Below are 8,976 nucleotides of genomic sequence, written 5' to 3' on the forward strand. Positions count from 1 at the left end.
GCCAGCGGCTCCTGGAGGACAGCCGTGGTGCAAAGCACTGGGCTAGAGTGCGTGACAATCGGACGCTGCGTCTCTTATCAACTGGACCATTTTAGGAAATGCTTCGTCGTTTTGTACCTCACTTTCTTCTTGGAGAAAATGTGGATTATTGGGAGGATCTTGGGAAGTTGTGCCAAGGTACAATCACTCAGAAGAGCAGACTGTGGACCGTGTGGTCTCAGGAGAGGAGTCACCCCTTTTCTTTACTTCACCCCCACCTCCCACCTGGTATTTTCCCCCTAACATGACTGTGAAACCAGTCAGAAGTTACTTCTGCTGTAGGCACCGTTATATCGAAATTTGCTGGGAACAGGAAGGGTAAGAACCTGAGAGCCCCCCAGTGGATCTGGGACACCACCAAGGCCCTGCCATTCTGCAACATCAGGTCTTCCTGGGACTTTCTGTTTCACAAAAGGTCTTAGCTGCTTACAGTCAAGAGGGGGGTACATTCTCCATCACTTTAAGCATCCAGGCATAGGAAATTGTACATTTTAAACTTGGGGGTTGATGGTGGGGATTGAACCTGGGGCTGTGTGCTTCTTAGGTTTATTATTATTATTATTATCATCATCATCATCATTATTATTACTTTATGTAGCTGTAACTGATCCTGAGCTCATACAGACCTTGCCTCTTCCTCTTGAATGCTGGCATTAAACGTGTGTGACACCATGCCTGGCTACAGTACTAATTCCAGCCCCGGACTATTGCTAGTTTTATGAGCTAAAGAGACATTTACAGGAACAAAAGTCAAAGGCACCAATGACAGAATGATTTGCGGAAGGTAAGCATTGCACACACGGAGACCTTACCATTTGGGTTAAAGGTCAGAGGGAGGACACGTGATTCTTACCAATCGGAAACAACAAAATATTAGTGTTTCCTTCTCGTGGAGTTTCTTAAACCAAACAATAGAACGGTCTCTTCCCAGCAAGCTTTGGGATCTGGGCACGTGTCTGCAGGGGGTGGCTCTCGCAGGCTGTCACCTCTGTCCCCTTCTACAGCCTGCTTTCGAAATATACGACTCAGCTGTGAACATTCCCAGCCTGGTGCGTGGAAAATGCCACTCGGGCGAGGAGACCACACAAACCCTCAGTCTTCTGGGGTTAAGACCTGTGACTTTGATGTGAATTGGGTGGACTGAATTTGTTAGTTTTTTTTGAGACAGGGTTTCTCTGTGTAACCGCCCTGGCTCTCCTGGAACTTGCTTTATAGATCAGCCTGACCTTGAATTCAGAGATCTGTCCGCCTCTGCCTCTTAAGTGCTGGGACTGAAGGTGTGTTCCACCGCCGCCAGGAAAGTCTATTGTCTTACTTGAGCTACCTGTCACTGCCCAGCTTTCACCTCATCAAGTTGCATTGTCACCAGGCCACCTAGTTGCTCTGGTCCGAAACCAGAAACGGCAGGCCTGGTCTTCCTTCCCTCTTCCTCCGTCATTCACGTCAAAGGTATCCTTCCTAAGATTATTGACCTCATCTCTGCCCAGAGCTCACATGTTTCTCCTTGGCTCCACTGTAGCTGACCGGCTTCCCTGAGGTCTGGGGTGTGGGGCATACTCAGCTTTTCTGCCTCTTGAGGCTCACTAGCTCTTGTTTGCAAGGCCATTCTTCCGTGGCGTCCCTGATTGGCTAACTTGTAATGAGGCCGTTCCATGACCGCTCAAGGGTGACAAATCACACCTAAAATTTAGGGCTGGAAACAGCACTTAATCCTGCTCGTGGGTTATGCGTTTCCGTGGGACTGGCTCGTCTCTCAGCTGGGGACACTAGTTGGCTAGGAGTCACTCCATAGTGGTAAACGAGAATCATGGGAAAATATCTCCAGCAGGGGATAGTTCATGATTGCTATTGGCTGGCGTTTACTACATATGGCTCTCCACGTGGCCTACCCTTCATCTCAGCACAGTGGCTTGAGGGAAGCAGCTGACTTCCTGTAGCCGAAGGCTCCACGCTTGGGTGTGCCAACGAGCAAAGTAGATACTGTGCTACTTAGCCCTGGAAGGCACACAGCATCCCACTGTCTCATACAGTGGTTACACGTGAGTTAGGGCTAGTGTAGACTTTCAGAAAGGATGTCTCCATAACCTCAATCTTACAACGAGAGACATGTCCAACGTTGTGCAGACAGTTTTAAAGCCGCTACAGGGAGATTGATCAGTGGGAGGCAGGGCACAGGATGTGAAGTCTCTCTCTTTTCCTCTTAGGAATGGAAGCTGTGGCTGCACTGTTTTGCAGACGTTTTCCCCTACACAATCTGTCCAAACATCTAGCTGAGGATGCCTGTCCAGTGCCAGGCTCTCATAGCTCATCTGAGCAGCAGCTTGGCATGAGCACACTCTGCTTCCCCTGCTGTTCTGCCTGACTTCCTGGTCCCTCGTTCTTCCTGCTCTGGTGATACGTCATTCACACACAGTGCATGGTTTTAAGCCCTGCACATCCTTCATGCCCCAGCCCCACTGATGTGACCCTCCATGTCCTTCATGCCCCAGCCCCACTGATGTGACTCTCCATGTTCTTCATGCCCCAGCCCCACTGATGTGACCATCCATGTTCTTCATGCCCCAGCCCCACTGATGTGACCATCCATGTTCTTCATGCCCCAGCCCCACTGATGTGACCCTCCATGTCCTTCATGCCCCAGCCCCACTGATGTGACTCTCCATGTTCTTCATGCCCCAGCCCCACTGATGTGACCATCCATGTTCTTCATGCCCCAGCCCCACTGATGTGACCATCCATGTTCTTCATGCCCCAGCCCCACTGATGTGACCCTCCATGTCCTTCATGCCCCAGCCCCACTGATGTGACTCTCCATGTTCTTCATGCCCCAGCCCCACTGATGTGACCATCCATGTTCTTCATGCCCCAGCCCCACTGATGTGACCCTCCATGTCCTTCATGCCCCAGCCCCACTGATGTGACCCTCCATGTCCTTCATGCCCCAGCCCCACTGATGTGACCATCCATGTCCTTCATGCCCCAGCCCCACCGATGTGACCCTCCATGTTCTTCATGCCCTCAATCCCAATGATGTGACCCTCCATGTTCTTCATGCCCTCAATCCCAATGATGTGGTCTTTCAAACCTCCTTCTCATCCATTCACTTTTATGTCCATTCTGACAGTTCAGAGGCCAGGGTACCCGAATACACTTTCCTAACAGACTCTTTCCTATGTACAGTGACAATACTGTGCCCTTACCCATACTGATGTCACAATAAGCCTTAGTGTAAACCTCCTCACCCAATCTTCCAGCTAAATGTCCTCAGATGGCTCTGCAGCCTCAGCACCCAGAGATTGTGAGCAGGATTGTGATCACTCTTTGCTGGGCGCTGTCCAGTGCAATATAGGCTATTGGGTGGCATCCCTGCCCTCTACCCACTAGGTGCCAGTAGCATCCCATTCCTCAGCTGGTCTCTGACATTGTCCAGTGTCTAGGGAGGTGGACTGGCCCCAGACTGAGTGTCTCTGGTATGAGGTGAGATGCTTAGTGTGGCCCTGTGCAGGTCCAGCCTGGCTCCTCATTTACTCAGCCCTCCCACAGCTCTAGGACTCTTTGACCATGACATATCCTTTTCTTCCTTAGGCCTTTTACTGCTGTTCCTTCTGCCTACACTCCAACACACACACACACACACACGCACACACGCACGCACGCACACACGAACACTCTTACACTAACACACATTCTCATCCACACAGACACATAATCTCTCTCACACACACGCACAAACACATGCACACGCACCACATGCATACACATACCCTTAACACTCACAAACTCTCACTCACACAGTCTTACACAACACACTCTCACACACACGCATGTGCATACCACATACACACTCATACTCTTACACTCCCACACAGACACTTATATTCTCTCTCTCTCTCTCTCTCTCTCTCTCTCTCTCTCTCTCTCTCTCTCTCTCACACACACACACACACACACACACCCCTCTTTACAGGCCATTCACCTATCTGACATCTTGCTGCTAGCTGAAATGCCACCTTGCATCTTCCTCAGCTTAAGGAATTCCCTTGCCTGCTAAACCAGACTCTCCTCTAGTGTGAGGGAAGGCCTGACAACCACCGTCTGCCCTGGAATCTGCAGACTGCCCTACTCTCTTCCTTGCTCCTATCCACTGGGTTTATAAAAAGTCCTAGCAGAGCTATTTATGTTTATTTTTTAAATCAAGGTAGTCTAGAAACCAGAGCTCAATGTTCACAGCGAGGTGTCCGCCTCCTCAAAGCGTTTTCAAGCAATCGGGTACCTAGCACATGGAGTACTTTTTCTCTTTTCTTGTTCCACACGGACCCCAGCAGCGGCTTTCAGATCTGAAGAGTTTCCTGGACCTGCTCTTCTCAGGGGATGTCTCTCTGCGGTGTCTGTGGCTACTCTGGTCTAGTCTTGTTAGTTCTGACAGGGTGAGGGTTAAGGATCCAGCCCTAACAGTGTTATATTTTCCTGTGGTTTTAAGCAATAGTGTGTGTGTGTGTGTGTGTGTGTGTGTGTGTGTGTTGTCAAGGCCTCTTGGAGATAATCTCTTTGTGGATCTCTGTAAAAAACTTCATTTTTATAGATCATTTGGAAATGATGCCAGCAGCTTTTGCTTCTTTTTCTTTTCTAACTGACTTGTTCCAGTTTTGCTGCCACGCATCTTTGGGGACCTGAGCCAGTGGGAAAGTGGTAGCAATACCTGCGAGATCAGAGTGGCTTTGCCTCAAAGCGACAGCCACAGAGACCTGGGTCTCCTGGGACTGTCGCCCCCTTGTGGTTTGACAGAGATCAGAGTGGCTTTGCCTCAAAGCGACAGCCACAGAGACCTGGGTCTCCTGGGACTGTCGCCCCCTTGTGGTTTGACAGAGATCAGAGTGGCTTTGCCTCACAGCGACAGCCACAGAGACCTGGGTCTCCTGGGACTGTCGCTCCCTTGTGGTTTGACAAAATAGGCTAGAACGACCCAGGGGACAGAACAGCTCTGCTCCCTGTCTGAACAGGCGACTCCTTCATTCCTCCTCCCGCACGCCAGGGGTATACCGAGTCTGCTGAGAAGAAAATGAGAAGCAGGCTCAGGGAGGTGAGGGTGGAGTCGGGTGCACGAGGCAGTGTTGTTGGGAATTCCAGCCCCAGCTATTTCGGGGTGAGAAATGTCAGAGACCGAAATTCCGAGAATGTTTTGTCAAAGCCTCAGAAATAAAGGCTAGAACCAGGCACAGCCTAAGGGAATCAAGAAGAATGAACAAAAAGGAATAATAAAATAAAATTAAATAAAAGCAGGTGTCTGAGCTTCGATATCCATTGCTACCCTGCTGGACAGTCCCCGCCAGGCCTCCTGTGTTAGGCGAGGCCCCTCCCCTCCTGGCGGGGTAGGTCTGTTTGTTTTTCAGGGTTGTGGTCCTTCTGGTTGGCCTCCACTCGGCCTGGATCTGGTTGGATGGGTATTTTCCTGAGTCATGTGGCAACAGGCTTGGGCTGCAATTAACTGTAGACAGGCCCCTTGGCCCAGATTCTGGCTTCGCACTGCGTTTCAAAGTGAGGGAGAGCTGGCTGATTTCCCTGTTCCTTCTTTGTTGGCCAACTTTTCCTGAGGGCTGGGGATAGCACAGGACTTTTCCCTTTTGCCTTAACCCCAGAGATATGGAGGAAACCATAGCACCCCCCCCCCCCCTGTTTTCTTTCTTAGCGCCATTGTTAGCTGCCATTCACAGATGTCTTCACGGCTACAAAGGATGCCTAGCGAAGGGATTCGACAACATGCTCACAGGAGACAAAATTACACGTAAATCTGAATGACACAAGGAATAAGAAGTACCGGTTTAGGCTCAGAGGAACGAAACACAGAAGCTTCAGGAAGTTCTCTGGCCATTTTTGTGCCGAAAAATTGAAGAGATCTCTGAGTTCCATAGATGTTTATTTAACTCCGCCCCCCCCCCAAAACTGAAGGCGAGACCCTCCACTCTAGATGTATATCCAAGCCAGAAGGTGGGAGGATACGGGTGGGTTGAGCTAAGACTTTGTCTACAGCCACACTTGCCTGTGCGGACTCAGGTCCCTTTCCCATGCCTGTCTGCTCCTCATGTCTCCACCAGATACCCAGATGTTCCTCCAAAGAAAACCTGGACTTTGCTCTAGCACTTTTCCTGAGTTACATCCCCGAGGTTCCTCTTCTCCTCATCTCTTCCTTCCTGTCATGGCAGAAGCTTCCATAGACTTCCTTCTTCCTTCTTGGACACCGGTCATGCCCCTTTTGGCTTCTATCAACTTGTTCATCCTCTGCAATTCCACTACCGAGACCTTCCATCTCTGGGTGGTAGTGAACTCGGCACAGTCTAGCAATAATACAGTAGGAGTCTCGGTTGGGATTATTTTCTCTGATAATTAAAGAATTAAAAAGCATTGCAGGACACTCCTTTAATCCCCAGCACTGAGGAAGTAGAGACAGGTGGATCTCTTCAAGGCCAGCCTGGTCTACAGAGTGAGTTCCTGGTAAAATTTGGTAGTAGCAGCAGGGAAATCTCACTCACCATAGACAGAATTAGCAGTTAAGGAAGGCATTTATTGTGGGCTGGGGAAACACACATATGCAACATACAGAGAGAGAGAGAGAGAGAGAGAGAGAGAGAGAGAGAGAGAGAGAGAGAGAGAGAGAGAGAGAGAGAGAGAGAACACCTGTGAGGACCCAGGAAGCTGAAAAAGAATCCAGTCTCTTGCTGAGACCTGTGGGTTTTAAGGCCTCTGAAGAGTCTTCCTCCCCTACTCCAGGGTTGCTGAATTTGAAGACAGGGTGGTTAACTGGCCCATAATTGTTGTGACAATGTCCTGACCAGGCCTTGAACTTGTTGAAGCAGTGCACCAGCAGGCTTTTGTCTCGAGTCAGGACGATGAGGAAGAAGTCGGCCATCTTGGATGTTTGTCCCCTTTATTACGGAGCCGGAGCCGTGGTCCTTCTCCCTGTCTGCCTGCCTACCGGGGCCCTGTCTACTCCTGGTCTCTTGAACTAAAGCAATAAAGCAGGCCCTGGAAGCTCAGGGGTGGTCGGAGGGAAGATTTCGGCTCTTCATGGCCTCTGGGTTCTTTCGGCTCATCCTCTCCTAATCCTTCAATAAACTTAAGATGACTCAGGTGGAGACCTTGTATTACTGTCAAAGCCATCTTGAAGCCTTTCAAATGCTATTTCCAGGCTTCTGGGGGAACCCGTGTAGCCTCGACGGTTATGCCTGCCTTGTGGGACCCTCTGTTTTGGCATACCAGCCTTGTCAAGGTACAGGACTGGTCTCCCTGTCCCTGTTGGAGGCTGGCAGCCATGAGGTTGTGGCAACTGCGGACGACATCATGTTTGCTTCCTCGTGTTATTTCATCTGCACATTTGAGGGGCCCTGTAAGGTCGCAATCACCGCTTGCTTTGAAAGGGAACAGGTCCAGGGAAACGCAGCCAGCAGCTCTTACCCAGGGGCGGGAGTTTAGGTCACTACTCACACCTGGCATTTTTCCTTACTGCAATGGAATGGCCTATCTTTTTTTACATGTTGCTCTTTTATCTTTGGGCTTTGACATGACACTCTGGTGTTGGGTGACAGGCAGTTTCCGCTAAAGCTTGCTCTAACTGGAAGCTCTCAGCCCCATGTCCAGAGCAGACGGTTCCTCAAAACAGGTAAAATGTCTTCATTCTCTTTAGTTCAGTTTTTCCCACTTAGGATGAAAGAGGAAAATGCCTCTGTTTCTGAAAGGCAAGAAAGATATTCTGTATTGTTTAGCTTTGTGTTCCTATAGTGAAATACCAGAGAAAAATCAGTTCAAAGGGAGAGAGGGCATGACTGTTGTTTTGGGCCTGTGGTAGCACAGGGTCTCGAAGCAGGAGGGTGCTACACAGCAAGCCTGTTGGCCTCTGATGGCTGGGAAGTAAGGGGGGTGAGCAAGGTTTCAATATTTCCTTTAGGACACTCTCACAGTGACCTCTTTCTTCCCAATAATCCCCAACTTTTTTCCTTTTCTCTTTCTTTTTTTTCTCTCTCTCTCTCTCTTTCTTTCTTTTTTGACACAGGGTTTCTCTGTGTAGCCTTGGCTACACTGGAACTCACTCTATAAACCGGGCTAGCCTTGTACTCAGAGATCTACCTGCCTCTGCCCCCTGAATGTTAGGATTAAAGGCATGTGCCACCACCTCACCTCTTTAAAGATTAGCCCACCACCTCGCAATAGCACGACAGGTTGGAGGACCAGCCTTCAACACACGGCTCCTCGGAGAATGCTTATATAAATGATGCTGTAATCTACCATCTTGTTGCTGTTCCTCAAGTGTCTGCAGGATGTGACAACATGGGCATAATTCCTATTTCATTTATCTGAGTTTTTCTTTAAAACTTGCCGAGTTGGTATGGGCCAGAACTTCCTCAGGATCACGCCCAAACTTGAGGCAAGTAGAGCGTGGCCACGACCACGTTTCAATCAGGAGAGCAGCCATGCCCACTTTTCTACCAGGACCTTTTTCTATCAACAGAACCGCCTCCTGGATTATTTCTGGGCAACTCCAGGATGGAGATGATTTTCCGTCTCTTTCTTCCTCTGCCACACAGCACGTTGGCAGTTGGGCGAGCTCTGCCACTGTGCCCTAAGTGCTCTAGGGTGTGATGGACAAGCTATCATCCCTTGGAAGTTGTTATTATTTTTGAAGGATAGGGAGAAAAGGGAGAGAATGGGCCATAGAACAGTTGGGGGTTGTGCAATGGAGAATGTTTTCATGAAGAAACATTCTACTTCAATCTAGATATCATTTCTTTTCACCAGGTATCAGAATAATGCAGAAACAGCTATGCTTGCTTTGAGACTTGTTTTGCTATGTTGCCCAGGCAGAACCCCATTTAATACGTAGCCCTAAGGAAAACAAAGAAAAAGGGAACCGTATTCTAGAGAAATTGATGTGTCCTGCAGAAAAAT

This window comes from Microtus pennsylvanicus, chromosome 16 (assembly GCF_037038515.1).
Source record: "Microtus pennsylvanicus isolate mMicPen1 chromosome 16, mMicPen1.hap1, whole genome shotgun sequence".
Classification (NCBI taxonomy): domain Eukaryota; kingdom Metazoa; phylum Chordata; class Mammalia; order Rodentia; family Cricetidae; genus Microtus; species Microtus pennsylvanicus.